Here is a 16,719-nt window from a genome sequence, read left to right on the forward strand (position 1 = left end):
CCTTCTGGCCCTCTTTCTTTCCGGACTATAACACCTACTTTGGTACTTAAAGTGGTTTGGGCTATTTGCTGTTCCCTGAAGAGTTGTTTAGTAGTATCACCTATAGGTGGTTGATTGTTAGATTTTTTTTTTTTATGACACTGTCAGGGGTGTGATGTGACTATGTCAAAGCAATGAAGAAGGAGCTGTTTTAGTAGTTGGAAAACCATTGATACAGTTTTAAGTGTTCTGACTCACTTTTCAGCAATTGTTTTAATGTTTCTAATCTCTCAGCATTGTCACTCCCCACTAAGAATTTTTACTCACTTCAGGTTTCTGTCAGATAAAACTCTTAACTTGGTATCCAAGCTGTCCTGCCACTTGGCTCCAAGTTACCTTTCTAGCCTTACCTCTTACTACTACCCTTTTTTGAATTTTATGTGAATTCCCTCGGTATCCCTTTTCTTGCTACCTTGTTTCTTCTTACACCATTATTTAATATCTTCCCTTTCTCTTACTAATTCCTATTTATCAAGAACCAGTTTAAGTACCACCTCTTCCTTTGACCACATCGATCTGCAGGGATTTTTCCCCCTCTTTCCTGAATTCTTGTAGCACTTTTGGTTTTACTCAGAGACCAATCATATATTTGCCTTATATTGTTAAGTCATATACAGACTTACATTGTTATTTAGCTATTTTGTGTTTATATATCTTGTCTCTTCAATTAGGCAGTAAATTTCTCAAGGACAGGAATGTGTCCTGTACTTGGTTGAATTTTTATTGCATCTAATATACTGGTTTTTGAGTGACAACTGCTCTCATATTTAATACCTAAACACTTTGGCTGATGGGAAGAACCATAAGATCAGTGAATTGATGTAATTCTCTTAAACTTTTTATGTAATCCAGTTTTTTTCCCTTGTGCAGTGATACATCTGTGATACAGTGGGAAAACCACTGGTCCTGGAATAACATAATAATACCTGAGTATATATAAATGAAATTTATATTTATGAATATATATTTATGAAATTCATATATATTTATGAAATTCGCATTTCAAAATCCTTAAAGTTTTATGGGAACACAGCCACACTCATTTGTTTAGGGATTGTCTATAGCTGCGTTTACACGACAGTGGCAGAGTTGAGTAGTTGCAATGGAGAGCAAATGGTCTGTAGAGCCTAAAATCTTTACTGTCTGGTTCCTTACAGAAAAAAGTTTTCCATCCTCTGTTTAAGATAAACTTGTGCTAGAATTGGGATTTAATCCTAAGCAGTTAGAAAGCATGAACTGAACATAGCTTGGGGTCTTTAGGGAACTGCTAAGCAAATATTAGTAATTTAGTATAGTGAAGAGAGATGAAGGCTAGAGAGATAATCAAGGGCCATGTCATTGAGGAGCTTGAATATCATAATTAAGAGTTCGGCTTTGGTCCTGAAGGTGATGGAGGAACCACTGAAGAACTTTTTTAAACAGAGGAGCAACATAATCAGATTTTAGGAAGTTCAGTCAGCTGGTATTGTGGAGAATGAATTGGATCAGGCAATGCTGAAAATAGGAATATCAATTTGAAGCTTTTGTAGTAATCTAGGAGAGACATAATAAAAGGGCCTAAAACAAGTCTCTCTTTCTTCTTCCTCATTAGTAGGATAAACATATGGACAGATTTAAAATTAAGAAGGTAAAATCGACAAGACTCTTACAAGTTAGACAGTTTATGCATATAATCTCAGGTGCTCATAGTAATTCTGAATGTTATCACTGTTTCACAAATGAAAAAGGCTCAGAGAAGCTGTAAGTGAAATAACTAGAGTTTGAACTTTAAAGTCTGTGCTCTTTTTACTGAACTTTGCTATGTCTCATTTTACCTGGGAATAGTGCTACCTTGCCTACTTTGAATCCTTTTTCCTATTTTCCAAATAATTTATAATTGCCAAAGAAAAATATATAACTAAAATAACTTTAAGGAGGTCCTGAACTATGTTTCTGTGCACTTTTTCTGTGTGTAGCAAGCACAGGTTTATTCATTCTGGATGCAGAATGAATTTGACTTTTGATATTTTAAAAGTTCTCCGTTTACATTTGAAAAAAATTCTTTTAAGTATAAGGTAAATGTTTTTAATGCCTTAAGTTGACAGACTTGCCATATACCCTAAGGAAAATTAAGGAATGTGAAAAACAACAAAGATAAAGACACATTCCTAAGTGTATATGAGAAAGTGTTTTTAGAGCATAGTTTTGAGACTCTCTCTTCCTCTGCTTATTAATCTGTTCCTACCTCACATCACTGACATTTTGTTTAACCCTGGACAAGGTAATCAGCTATTTTTGTCAAACTTCATTGGACTTGTTTAAAACTGGGTATACTTTTTTCCTTGGGAATTTGTCTGGCATTTTTGTTATCAGATGAAATGCATTTTTGATAGTAAATTCTCACAGACATTTGTTTTAAAACAGCATAGAGCATCTCATTTCTTGGTTTTAGTGAAAAAGAGTAGAACTGCAGAGTATTTTTGAGGTTTCAAAATGTTTAAATCAGCTTTCTTGAGCTATGCTTTACCTACGGTAAAATATTCCAAATTTAGGAGTATAATGGGTCTCGAAAAAATATATATAGTTGTGGATCTACTACCACAATTAAGATTAGAACAGACCCAGGAGTGGTGGTGCACACCTGTAGTGCTAGCTACTTGAAAGGCTGAGGTGGGAGGATCACCTGAGCCCAGGAGTTCAATCTAAAAAAAAAAAAGATACAGACCATTTCCATTACCCTAAAAAAGTTCCCTCATGCCTGTTTATAGTCAATCCCTTCCCTCCACCCACAGTTCCTGGCAACCACTGATATGCTTCCTATCACCATATTTTGTCTTTTCTTGAATTTCATATGACCGAAATCTTATAATCTGTGGTCTTTTTTTTACTTAGCATGATGCTTTAGAGATTCATCCATATTTTGTGTTTTAATAGTTTATTCCTTTTTATTGCTGAGTAATATTTCATTCTATGACTATACCACGATCAGTTTATTCATTCCCAGATGATGGACATTTCAGTTGTTACCAGTTTTTGGCTGTTATGAGTAAAGGTGCAATGAATCTTTGAGTACTCATCTCTCCCCAGCTCCTAGCAACTATTAATCTATTTTCTGTCTCTATAGATTTGCCTAGCTGGTGCTCATTTATTAAAAATTGATTACCTTATTATTAAGTTTTGAGAATATTTTACTTGTTTTGGATACAAGTCCTTTATCAGGACAGGAATGTGTTTTGCAAATATTTTCTCCTGGTCTCTGGCTTGCCTTTTTATTAATTAACAGTGTCTTTAGAAGAGTGAAAGTTTCCTGTTTTGATGCAATCCATTATATAAATTTATTTTGACGAAGTTCAACTTATTATTTTCTTTGTAGTTCATACTTTTTGTGTCCTATTTAAGGATTTTTTTGCCTAACCCAAGGTCACAAAGATTCTGTTCTATCATTTTCTTCTAGAAGGTTATAGTTTTAGATCTTATTTTTAGGTCTGTGATGCCTTTAGAGTTAATTTTTATACATGGTGTGAGGTAATGGTCAGGGTTCATTTATTTGTGCATTGATACCCCTTTGTTGAAAACATTGGCCTTTCTCCATTGAATTGCCTTAGTATCTTTGCTGAAAATCAATAGATCCACATATGTATGGATGTAGTTCTGGACTCTGTATCCTGTTCTCTTGATTTCTATGTTTATCATTAACCAAATACCACATTGTCTTAATTACTAGAGTTGTAAATGTTTCAATTAAAATTTTTTATATTTGAAAAATAAAGGAAATAAATTTAACTCTAAAACCTTGCAGACAGAGAAAATGATTGTAATGGTTGTTAGTTATTAACATTTTATATTTACTTTAGAGTTGACTTTTTATTTTTTTTGAGACTGTCTCACTGTGTTGCCCACGCTAGAGTACAGTGGTGTCATCATAACTCACTTCAACTTCAAGCTCCTGGGCTCAAGCAATGCTCCTGCCTTAGCCTTCTAAGTAGCTGGGACTATATAGGTGCATGCCACCATGCACCATGCCCAGCTAATTTTTCTTTTCTTTTTTTTTTTTTTTTTTTTTTGAGACAGAATCTCATTCTCTTGCCTGGGCTAGAGTGCCGTGGTGTCAGCCTCACACTCCTGGGCTCAAGTGATCCTCTTGCCTCAGCTTCCCAGGTAGCTGGGACTACAGGCACGTGCCACCAGGCCCGGCTAATTTTTTCTATTTTTAGTTGTTTGACTAATTTATTTGTATTTTTAGTAGAGACGGGGGTCTCGCTCTTGCTCAGGCTGGTCTCGAACTCCTAAGCTCAAGAAATCCTCCTGCCTCGGCCTCCCAGAGTGCTAGAATTACAGGCGTGAGGCAGCACGCCCAGCCCTATTTTTTTGTAGACACAAGGTCTCACTCTTGCTCAGGCTGGTCTTGAACTCCTGGCCTTTAAGCAATCCTCACAACTTGTAGAGTTTACTTTTAAAATTACTTTAGAGAATGTGATTTCCCTTGATTTACTAACAGTCTTAGGAGTTAGATAGAGCAGGTGTTAATATCCATGTTTTATAAATGAGGAGACTCTGTAAGATAAGGTTTAAGAAGACTGGTTTGAGATCATACAGTTAGTGTGATAAAGCACTAAAGCCCAAGTCATGCCTTTATACTGTACCATACTTCTTTCATTTACTTCTGTTTTCTTATGTTGAATGTTGGAGAATGAGTGCTTTATGAATGATTCAATCACTAAATTTCATTTAATTAAACTATAGAGCTATGTGAAGACAATCCATTTTCTTGGTCACTAACATCACAGTTGGGCTTTGTTTTTGTTTAGTGGTTGTGTTTTACATCCGGAATAGGTATTCATAGTTTCATTTTCAATTTAGGAATGCAGGAAAGAAGCAGCAAGATTTGTTAAATGAAAGCAGAAAGATTCCCTGAAAAAATTATGTGAAGAATTGAAGATATTCTTGCCAAAATGAGAACAAGCATGATAGAACTCAAGTTTTAGATCATTTGAGTGTATGTATGTTATCTATATTCTCTTCTGTTGCCAGACCTTCTGTTCCTTACAACCTTAAGTGCCTTCCTTCTCATTCCCCCTACAATGTCAAATCATAGTTAGGAGGGTTTTGTTTTGTTTTTAAAGAGATGGGGTCTTGCTCTGTCACCCAGGCTAGAATTCAGTGGCATGACAGCTCACTGTAGCCTTGAATTTGTGGACTTAGGTAGTCCTCCTGCCTCAGCCTCCTGAGTAGCTGAGACTACAGATGTGTACCACCATGCCTGGCTAATTTTTAAAAATTTATTTTGTAGAGATGGGTGTCTAGCTATGTTGCCCAGGCTGGCCTCGAACTCCTGGCCTCAAGCAGTCTTTCCACCTTGGCTTCCCAAAGTGCTGAGATTACTGATGTGAGCCACCATGCCTGGCCATTTAGGAGGTTCTTACAGAAGTGGTGAAAGATGATGTGACTGGGGTTTGGGCAGTAGTGGTGAAACAAGTGGTAGGATTTGGAATATTTTGAAGGGCCTGTGGATGTGCTTGGTGAATGCATGCTGTAAGGGATGAAGAAAAGGAATGAATTATGGATGACTGTTGGTTTTTAGCTTGATCAACTTGGTAATAGTATTTACTGAGGTGAGGAAGACTTAGATGAATTGGATGAACTACACAGTAGATGAGGGGAAATCAGATAGAAGCTATTATAGCACGAGAAATTTTTCTTAAGTTTTGTTTTTATAGAAAGTGATATTGCATCTCAGACATTGGGAAGGTAGAGACAAGATGAAATTACTTATGATCCTACCTTCCTGATACAATTATTTTAAATGTTTTGATGTGTATCTTTATAGTCAATGTGTAGGGGTTAGCAAACTTTCTGTAAAGGCAGCTAGTCAACTCTATTGTAGCATGAAAGCAGCCATAGACAATATATAAACAAATGACTATGCTTGTGTTCCAGTAAAACTTTATTTATGGATGCTGAAACTTTAATTTTATGTAATTTTCACACATTGTAAAATACTCTTTTATTGATTTTTTTCCCCCAAACATTTAAAAACGTAAAAACCATTCTTTGCTCACAGGCCCTACAAAAACAGATGGGAGGCCAGATTTGGCTGCCCAGCCATAGTTTGCTGACTCCTGGCCTTGTGCATTTGTTTTATGATTGCAATCATATCTTACATTGAATTTTATTACATATCTTTTCTACTTAATATATGTTTAAATGTGCATACTTCTTTTATTGAAAATAAAAATGATTACATTTGTTAAATAATAAGCCCTGATGAACTTAGTGTTTACAAAGTACCTTCATATTCATTATTTTTAAAAATTCTTGCAATAACTGTGAGAAGTGTGTATCATGCTTAGCATAAAATAAAATACACATTATGTACATAATTGAAGGTAAGATATACCTTATCTTTAGAACACTCCGTCTCTGCCTCCATTTCTCCGTATATGTTGGCTTTATTCTTTGAAATAAGCTTTCTCCAGCAACGGGGTTGTGGCCACCGTTAGCTCTGGAACCACATCCTCAAAGTTTCCTTCCCTCAGCACTACACAGTTTGAGAAATTCTAGGGCAGGACTTTGGTCCTGTACATCGAATTTTCATTCCACTATTAATCATTATGTACTGAAAGGGCAGGGTCATGTATGAAGATAACAGTTCTCATTTAGAACTGATGTTAGAATAATAGGAGGAAGAGTGAGTAGTTTCTCAAATGAAGGGAAAGGGCAGCACAGACATGGCCACCTGGGGGAATTATGAGTTGAAAAGCCATCCCAAATTGTATCTATTTATATTGTTTGGTTTATTAATTTAGTTTTATGCTCTGTTCATTTACATATTTGTATCAGACTCAGTTGTCTTTCCCATACTCTATTTCTCATTGCCACTTAATTGTTTTATCACCATTTCAAATTGAATTTTAAAAATCCTCAGTTTTGAGTGTCATTTTCCTGAGTCTGGGTCTTATACCTTGGCGAAAGTTACTCTTTTCTTTTTAAAAGTCCATACTCTGACCACAACACTCCTCAAATACTAGAGTGTTTTAATGGCAAAAATCTTAGTCATCTTCTGTCTCTTTTATAGCAACATGAAGGGCTAGATAAGAAATAGATGAGGATCATTTAGAAACCTCAGATGTTAACATGTGAGTGTGTTTTGCTGGAATAACTGGTTTCCACTAGAATTTGAAAACCTAGAAAGATTGTGAGAAATGAAGCAGTTGCTGCTTTCTCAGTTTTCATCATTTTAGTTTTCTCCAGTTCTTATCTAGAGATACTGAGATTTTTGGTGCATCTGTAAAAAACATTCAGAGTTTTGCTAATCTGGAGGAGTAATAGGTGAAACTTGGCAGTTGTAAAACTGCTTTGCAGTCTGTTAGATGGTAGAGTGTATGGCTCCAGGGCTGTGGGAATTGACACGTTTGGCTGGTTGGCTACTTTTAGCCAAATGTTACTCTTTAGCTGCAGCACAGTATGCTTCATACAGTCATGTACCACATAACATTTTGGTGAGTGACAGACGGCATATATAATGCTGATCCCATAAAATCATAATGTGTACTTTTACTGTATCTCTTCTGTGTTTAGATATGTTTACATACACACATACTTACCATTATATTATAGTTGCCTACAGTATTCAGCATGCGGTATAAGTTTATAGCCTAGGAGCAATAGGCTATACATATAGCCTAAGTGTGTCGTAGGCTATACCATCTAGGTTTGTTAAGTACACTTTTTGACCAGGCATGGTGGCTGGTGCCTGTAACCCCAGCTACTCAAGACATTGAGGTGGGAGGATTGCTTGAGACCAGGAGTTCAAGGCCAGCAACCCACCCCAGCTACTCAAGACATTGAGGTGGGAGGATCACTTGAGGCAGGGAGTTCAAGGCCAGCCTGTGGAACATCGTGAGACCCTCCCATCTCTTAAAAATATATATTAAAAAAAAAATTAGCCACGTGTGATAGTATGTGCCAATAGTCCCAGCTTCTTGGGTGGCTTAGGAGGGAGGATTGCCTGAGCCCTGGAATTTGAAGCTGCAGTGATTGTGCCACTGTGTTCCCTGGGAGACAGAGTGAGACGCTGTCTCTCAAAAAAAAAAAAGTACTCTCTATGATGTTCGCACAACAATGAAATTGCCTAACAATGCATTTCTCAGAATGTAGCCCTGTCAGTAATTGTATGGCTGTCCTACAAAATGTGCACACAGTTGTACTGAAGGGAAAATTAAAAGTGGTTTTGGGGTGAAGAATAAAAAGAGGAAAAGCATTTAAAATTAATGTCTGCTGTGTATTTGTTTAAACTGACAGTGGAAAAATTTTTTAGGAAAGAAATTGCTGTTGCAATTTTATTTCTTAAGGTAAAACCCAATCTGATGCTATAGTGAGAACTAAAATGATTTATATTCTTTTAAGTTTTGGCCTCTTTTCATTTAAGTGTGTTGACATTGTTTTCAGATGATTGTAGAATTTCCCTTTTACCATTTTTAATTGGTTTTTATTTTGAGACAGAGTCTTACTCTGTTGCCCGGGCTAGAGTGCTGTGGCAGCAGCCTAGTTCACAGCAACCTCAAACTCCTGGGTTCCAGTAATCCTCCTGCCTCAGCCTCCCGTGTAGTTGGGACTACAGGCACGTGCCACCATGCCTGGCTAAATTTTTTTTTTTCTATTTTTAGTTGTCTGGCTAATTTCTTTTTATTTTTTTAGTAGAGACAGGGTCTCGCTCTAGCTCAGGCTGGTCTCGAACTCCCGAACTCCCAGATCGCTCAAGCAATCTTCCCGCCTCGGCCTCCCAGAGTGCTAGGATTACAGGTGTGAGCCACGGTGCCTGGCCCCCTTTTACCATTTTTAGGGCAATTCATGTTTTACTCATTTCAAATCATTTGTAATTCATCATTACAGACTATATAAACAATGCAAAAAGTGATCATAAACTTTTAGTTTCTAATGTTATTGATTTATTGCAAACTGATATTTGGTGAAAGCAACCAAGTCCTTTTGAATATTATAAGATTAGGCAAATTATATTTGTATATTTTTCAGTTATTTACTTTTCACTTCAAATTTTTTCCGACTGGTTTATTTATATATTTATTGTTAACTTGTTGAATGTAGGTACTCTTGGATACAAATCCTTTGTCAGTTATATATTCTGTGAATATTTTCTCCCACATTGTGGCTTGCCTAGTTATTTTCTTAATGATGTCTTTTGATTGAATAGGCATTTGTAATTTTGATGAAGTCTAATTTATCATTTGTATTTTAGTGCCAGTAGTACTTTGACTTTTAGGTTTGTGATCTACTTCAAATTAATTTTTGTGTGTGGTGTAAGATAAGGGTTAAAGTTAATTTCTTTCCTTAGTAATATCCTTACGAATGGCAACAAACAGCACTTTTTGTTAAAGACTTTGCTTTACTTACTAATTAAATTTACATTGTAAAATTACTAGTTCTTTTCAAATATTTACATGGTTAGCTAACCCATTAGTTATAGAAACTATGTTTTTGAGGTCAGAATTATGGGTTTATTTCTTCAGGAGCCAGTTAATTTGGCTTTATTTTATGGCTGTCAAGCGTATTTCTCCTAACCTGCTTTAGTATTTGGTAGATTTGTGTCATTGCTCTGAAGTAAGGGAGCATAGGATAACTCCATCGAGCTACCAGATAAAACATTAGCATATACACCCTGCGTGATAATTCACTAATTTTGTATGAAAGACAGTACATTATTACATTTTTAAGGATACAGTATTCATAGTAATATAGTGCCTAATGTGATATGCTCAGTTTTTATATTATAGTAAAGTAAGCAAAAACACATTACTTGTAGTACATACTAGGAAATAATTTTTTAGAGTTTTGTATAGAGTTGGAAATTTGACACTATGTAGATTTGACACTATGAAGTCCATTTGTTGTTTACCCATTTGTGGGTAAGTGGGTAAATGATGATAATTATAAAAATTTAAGACATAAGAAAATTTAAAATGTAAGTCTATGCATACTTCTGCCCATATACAGACACATTACATAAACTCAATCATTGGCTTACATTTCTGAGATACCAGCATTAAACATGAGTTATCTTTTAAGAGGCTGAATTTGAATTATATTACTCTGTTAGGATTTGTGCCAGCTTTTGGTTAATCATTATCTTGTTGATTATGTTTGGTTCAAGATGACTCATTTTGCAAGGAGCTTTATTGCAACATTACATATTTACTACAGGAAGCCTGGACGGAAATGGAGCATCAGGTTATTGGAGATTTTTTTCCTCCAAGCTTTATTGCACCAAGTGTTATTAAAGTTAATTATTTTTCAATAACTGAATTCTCTGTAGAACCTAGTACTTCATTAACCAAATGTTGTTACAGGGTCAGTTATTCCCTTTTCTTGGCAGACAAATGTGTCTTTGATGATTATTTAAATATTGGTCATACTGCCAGATGGAATATTTTATTTTCATCAAATTGAGTATTAGAATTGACTGAGAATTGTGGATTCATAGAGATTTGAGATTGAATGTTTCTCGTAAAATTTACTAGCTTTGGAAGCATGGGCAAATACTTCTCAGCCTTAGTATTCATTCAGTCATTAATGAGTGAATTCATACATTCATTCATTAATGAATTTGGATAAAAATATTTACCTTGCAAGATCAGGATTAAAAGGACATATAAAAGAGTATCTAGCACTTAATATGTGGTTAATTCAGTGCAGTGTTGTTATGATGATTGTCATCTGGTGACACTTGTTTATAGAAAATATTGAAGTTAAGGGTGCCAATCATTTGGCTCTTTTCTCTTCAGGTTCTAACAGATACATAATGGACATGGCATAAGGCAAATACCCTGATCTTTCTAAATTTTAGACTCTGATAATAGCAGGATTTGAGAACACAGTGTGGCTCTAAAGACGAGTTGAGAGTCTCCTACAATCACCAACAAATCTATAGACTGTGGGATTCACCTGTGGGGAGAGTTCAATCTGCCATGTCTACTCTGAATACACTTAATCTGGCAGCTAGCAGGAAGATTACAGGCCTGCCTTATGCACCTAGTCATCAGCCTAACAAAGAGTCTGGGCAAGAGCTGGAGTGAGATAGGAGATGGCCCTGTTTTCTATCCAGTAACTTCAATCCTTGTTACAAATGAGGTCCAAGGAAAGCTTTGGACTCTAACCCATCAAATTAGTAACTACCTGCCGCCCCCGCCCCCGCCCTGACCCATCCGCACCCCCAGAGGAGCAGGCAGGGGTTTGTGGAATAGAGAGACTGGAAAAGTTTTCTGTAATACCTAATACTGTAACCATCCCTGCCCCCACCCTGCCCTGCCCTCTGTGGGAAAGAGAAGGAACGTCCCATTCTTTATCTTTATAATATAAGATGAATATGAGTGCCTCTGGACTTTGAAAAAGTAAATTTCACTTATTTATGTACAGTGTTTTTGTAGGCCACAGAATAAATACAGTATAAGAGCTATGCAAAAGTGAAACGCAGCCATGCTAGAGGATTCTAAGTAAATGTTGGCTTAAGGAATTAAATTGTGTCTTTTTAACTTGTTAACAGAAAAATTGATGATGGTAAAGAATAAAAAACAAAAATATAAATGTAGGCAATAAAGATCACAAGATGATAAGAGTTGTTTGCAAAGATATATTTTAAGAATTTTACTTAGCTAAATAATAGAATACTTTTTAAAAAATGAAAATCTCCATCAGTAAATCAGAAACAGTCTTTAGAAAAAACTAAGGCAGGTGTTATAAACTGAACATAAGTTGTAAATCTGTTCCATAAATGAATAACTTTAATTTTGAATATCTAGGATATATATTTTAGTAGTGGATATTTTATCTTAAAAAACATACATGAGGCCGGGTGAGGTGGCTCACGCCTGTAATCCTAGCCCTCTGGGAGGCCGAGGCGGGTGGATCGCTCGAGGTCAGGAGTTCGAGACCAGCCTGAGTGAGACCCCGTCTCTACTAAAAATAGAAATAAAAAAATTATCTGGACAACTAAAAATATATATATAAAAAATTAGCTGGGCATGGTGGCGCATGCCTGTAGTCCCAGCTACTTGGGAGGCTGAGGCAGTAGGATTGCTTAAGCCCAGGAGTTTGAGGTTGCTGTGAGCTAGGCTGACGCCACAGGGTCTATTTTTAGTAGGGACAGGGTCTCGCTTTTGCTCAGGCGTGAGCTCCTGACCTCGAGCGATCCTCCCACTTCGGCCTCGCAGAGTGCTAGGATTACGGGCGTGAGCTACTGTGCTCAGCCTCATTACAAAATTTTCCTTATACAAAGGAAAATAAAGTACATTTAGCTACAGTGTCCCGTTTTCCGCATGTATGGTGACTTTTGGGACACCCTGTATTTATATCCTGAGGGCAAATGACCAGTGGATAGGTCAGATGTGAGAGAGTGGGCATGTATGACAGGCATAAGCCCTCTACAGATAGTAGTAGGGGGTGTACACTACCGAGCACTGGGGGAAGGATTGGTTTAACCAAAGAGACGCCTGTTTTAAGGAGTCGGGAGAAAAGGATGTAAGGATGCTAATTTGTGGAAGGGTATTTCTACCTGAAGTTTTCTATTTTTTTCTTTGTAAGAGGAAGTGAGGATATATAAGTATGGGGAGGAGGTAGTAGAGATGAAAGCTGGAAGAGAATTGTGAAGATTTGAAATAGTTACTGAGGCTAATGGGAGTTGGAGTTCACTTGGGAAATGTAGAGACCAAGATGAGTTTGATGACCACGGATTTTGTGGTAGCCTCTGTTGTGGGTATGCATTCTCATTCCCTCCCCCTCTCTGTCTGTCTGTCTGTCTCTGCAATATTCGTGTGGGAACAGAAAAGCTGGGTAGTGGAGTTGATCTGATATTTTGGGGGAACAGAACTTGAGAAAGCAGAGTGGTGTGGTGAGAACTAGGGGCCAAAAGTTGAAGGTATTGCAATGAGTGGTTGAAGTAATATGTCTTGGGGGTAGAGGGGGCGTCTAGGCTGGAGAGGGAACTAATTGAAGCTAAATAAAGGTTGATAGATGGGAAGAAAATGGAGGAGTAATAACACCAGTTTCCATGAAGCTAAAGAGTATAATGTGATGGGAAAGAGATAAAGGATAAGAGCTTGTGTTATAGACCAAGATAATGAGTTATAAGATTTCAAATGAGCAACTGTTCTGCTTTAAAGTGATAAGTATCGCATGGAGGGAGCATCATTTGTGCTAGTCTAAAAAAACAGTTTTAACATAGTATTATTCCTTAGTGAGATGAACAATGCTGGGTGAATAAGACTGTTAAGATTTAGAATAGAGGTGTCAGTACTGTGTAGACATGGGTAAGGAAATAAGAATTTCAAGGATAATTACTTATGGCCTTTGCTATACACATGGCCTATAAGCAATAGATAGCAGTCTTTTGTGAATTTGGTGTAAATGCTTGTATGGATAAATGTTAATTTGTGGTTGTCAAGCATATTTAATCAAATTCTTATTTGCTGGAATCAGATGCTATCTTTTTGTCTTGAACTCCCTTTCTCTCATTGAAAAGATAGTTTTAGAAATTCTGGCACTAATTCAGACTGAAACTTTCTTTGTAGAGGCACTAATACTCAAGTTCAGCAGTTTGTGTCTAAACATAATTCTAAATTCATATCTAAAGAAATGTTTTAAATCTTTTTGTCATTTTTTTTTTTTAGAGTTTTTGCAGACACTGTTATGATAGTATTGGCATGCCTTTTATTGAATCTTTGGTGAGAGAAAATAGCACATAAAGCAAAGGACTGAAATTTCTAGTGCTTTGCAGGAGAAAGTAGGGGAAATAGGCAGGAAATGAGGGCCCACTCACAGCACAGTTTATTCTAGGTTTCTTTGTCACCTCCCTTATTCTCCATGGGTTGCCTGCTGTATTCTTTTAGGGGGACCCTGATAAACTGAAGTGAATTACCTCCTCTAATTGTTGACTGCATCAATCACATGGCAGTGGTGAATTTTAAGTGCTTTTAAGTGAAAGATACCTATATTCTAATGTCCATCAATAGATTGAATTTCTAAAGGTTTTGTGAACTGTGCTAATTTTCAGAATCTTTTTGTTGGTTGCATGCTAGCTGAGAATTATAATTGTGAAACCATTACCATCAAAATGTAGCTATATAATTAAATAAATATGTAATTATAATTAACAAATGTGTTGAGCACTACTTTGTATCAGAATCTGTTTCAAGTCCTTTACATGTATTGACTCAAATCCTCGCAGTAAACTGTGAAGAGTTAGTGTTGTTATCCTCATTTTATAGATGAAGAAACTAAGGTTTGGGTTAAGTAACTTGCCCAAGGTCATATGGCTAGGCTCAGTGTATGCCAATTTTTAACTTGGTTTATGAAGTTGAATTTAAGACTGTTAAAACTTCAAACTTAAATGCAAGTGGTGTGATACGATGACACTTTCCAAGATCCAGCAATCCCACTTTTGGGTATATATCCAAAGGAATTGAAATAAGCCTGTTGAAGAGATGTCTACACTGCCATGTTCATTGCAGCATTGTTTACAGTAGCCAAGATATGGAAACAACCGAAGTGCCCATCAACAGTTGAAGAGATTTTTAAAATGACATATATACACAATGGAATAGTATTCATCCTTAAAAAGGGAGAAATCCTTGATTTGTGGTAACATGGATGGACCTAGAGGACTGTACTAAGTGAAATAAGCTAGGCACAGAGAGACAAATAACTGCATGATCTCTTGTGAAATCTAAAAAAGTTGCACTCATAGAAGTAGAGTGTTGAATGGCAGTTAGCAGAGACTTGGGAGGAGTTAGGAAGGGGAGGCATTGGTCAAATGCTACATAGTTTCAGTTAGGACAAAATAATTCGTTCTGGTGATCTGTTGCAAAGCATGGTGTCTGTAGTTAATAACATATATTTCAAAATGGCTAAGGGTGGATTTTAAATATTCTCACCACAAATAAATGATAAGTATTTGAGGTGATAGATATGGTAATTGGCCTGATTTGATCATTCTACTATATATACCTGTATGGAAACATCACATTGTACCCCATAAATATATACAACTATTATTAATACTTGTCAATTAAAAAACAAATAAAACTTAAACTTTTCATAAATATCATTTAAAGGAAAGTTTATTTTTTTCTCTCATGGTCCAATAGATATAGTTTATCTTTCCATCTATGGTAGCCCTGTTTTTGTTCATCAGAGGATCTGAAATAAAAACATTTTTGAATCTGCATTGCATATGGTATTATGTAGTTTTTCTGAACTTGAATAAATTTGGTTTGTCATTAAGCAAGCCAAATGTCTTGACATAGCTGTAATTAAAGTTATGAATATAAGGAAGTTCACATGAATTTTATATAGATTTTATTTATAGTACAGTGGATGGTATCATTACCTATGGAAGCAGCTGTACAAGGTGGTTATGAAGTCTGGAATCACAGATTAATCAACCATTTATATATATATTTATTTGTTTCCAGACTTTATAGACACCCTCTATTTTATGGAGGGTTTTTTTGTTTGTTTTTTGTTTTTTTTTTGTTTTGTTTTGTTTTAAAAAACATGTTTTGATGTGAATTGCAGTTACCTGGACATAAAAAGGGGAAAAAAATCAGAACAGCGATAAAATGATACTATACTTTTCGGCTATCGATACAGTGAGAAGGCCTGGACCCCAGCAGTTTGTTAGAGAGATTCCCCTGTAACTGTAGTAACTACAGTGGTGATAATAATGAAAACATGATAACATCACCAGTATCTATTTAATACTGTGCATTAAGGTATAGTGCTAAACATTTTGTATTTATTCCTTTATGAGATAGATACTGTTACTATCTTTCTTTTTAAAAAAAATCAGAAATGTAAGTTTTAGAGCCATTAAACGACTTTGGACAAGCTATATATCCAGTTAGTGACATAGACAAGTTTTGAACCCAGTGCCTACGGCTTAATCTCTTGTCTACTATATACTATATGGCAGGGCTTGGCAAACTTTTTCTGTAAGGGGCCAGGTAATAAATATTTTAGGCTTTGTGGGCCACATGGTTTCTGGTGGAACTACTCTACTGTTTTGTAAAACAGCCATAGACAATACTTAAAAATGAGGCTGTGTTCTGACAAAACTTTATTTATGAGCACTGACTTTCATACAGTTTTCATGGGTCCTGAAATACTGTCCTTCTTTGACTTTGTTTTTCAGCTATTTAAAAATATAAAAAAATGGCCGGACGCGGTGGCTCACGCCTGTAATCCTAGCACTCTGGGAGGCCGAGGCGGGTGGGTCGCTCGAGGTCAGGAGTTCGAGACCAGCCTGAGCAAGAGTGAGACCCCCGTCTCTACTAAAAATAGAAAGAAATTATCTGGCCAGCTAAAATATATATAGAAAAAATTAGCCGGGCATGGTGGCACATGCCTGTAGTCCCTGCTACTCAGGAGGCTGAGGCAGTAGGATCGCTTAAGCCCAGGAGTTTGAGGTTGCTGTGAGCTAGGCTGACGCCACGGCACTCACTCTAGCCAGGGCAACAAAGTGACACTCTGTCTCAAAAATAAATAAATAAATAAAATAAAGTAAAATAAAATAAAAATATAAAAAAATAATTCTTAGTTCTTTGGTCATATAAAAATAGGTGATGGGATTAGATTTAATTTTGGGCAGTAATTTACCAACCTCTGTTTGAAAGGCTTGCTGTAATTTTTCTT

At 36.3% G+C, this 16,719-nt stretch overlaps 1 protein-coding gene across 4 annotated transcripts in view; it reads left to right on the forward strand.

Annotated features, from left to right (window-relative positions):
• Positions 1-16,719, forward strand: part of EML4 (EMAP like 4) — a 148,322-nt gene that overhangs the window by 17,157 nt on the left and 114,446 nt on the right. The window lies entirely within an intron of this gene.

The sequence above is a fragment of the Lemur catta genome, chromosome 4, assembly GCF_020740605.2.
Source record: "Lemur catta isolate mLemCat1 chromosome 4, mLemCat1.pri, whole genome shotgun sequence".
Classification (NCBI taxonomy): domain Eukaryota; kingdom Metazoa; phylum Chordata; class Mammalia; order Primates; family Lemuridae; genus Lemur; species Lemur catta.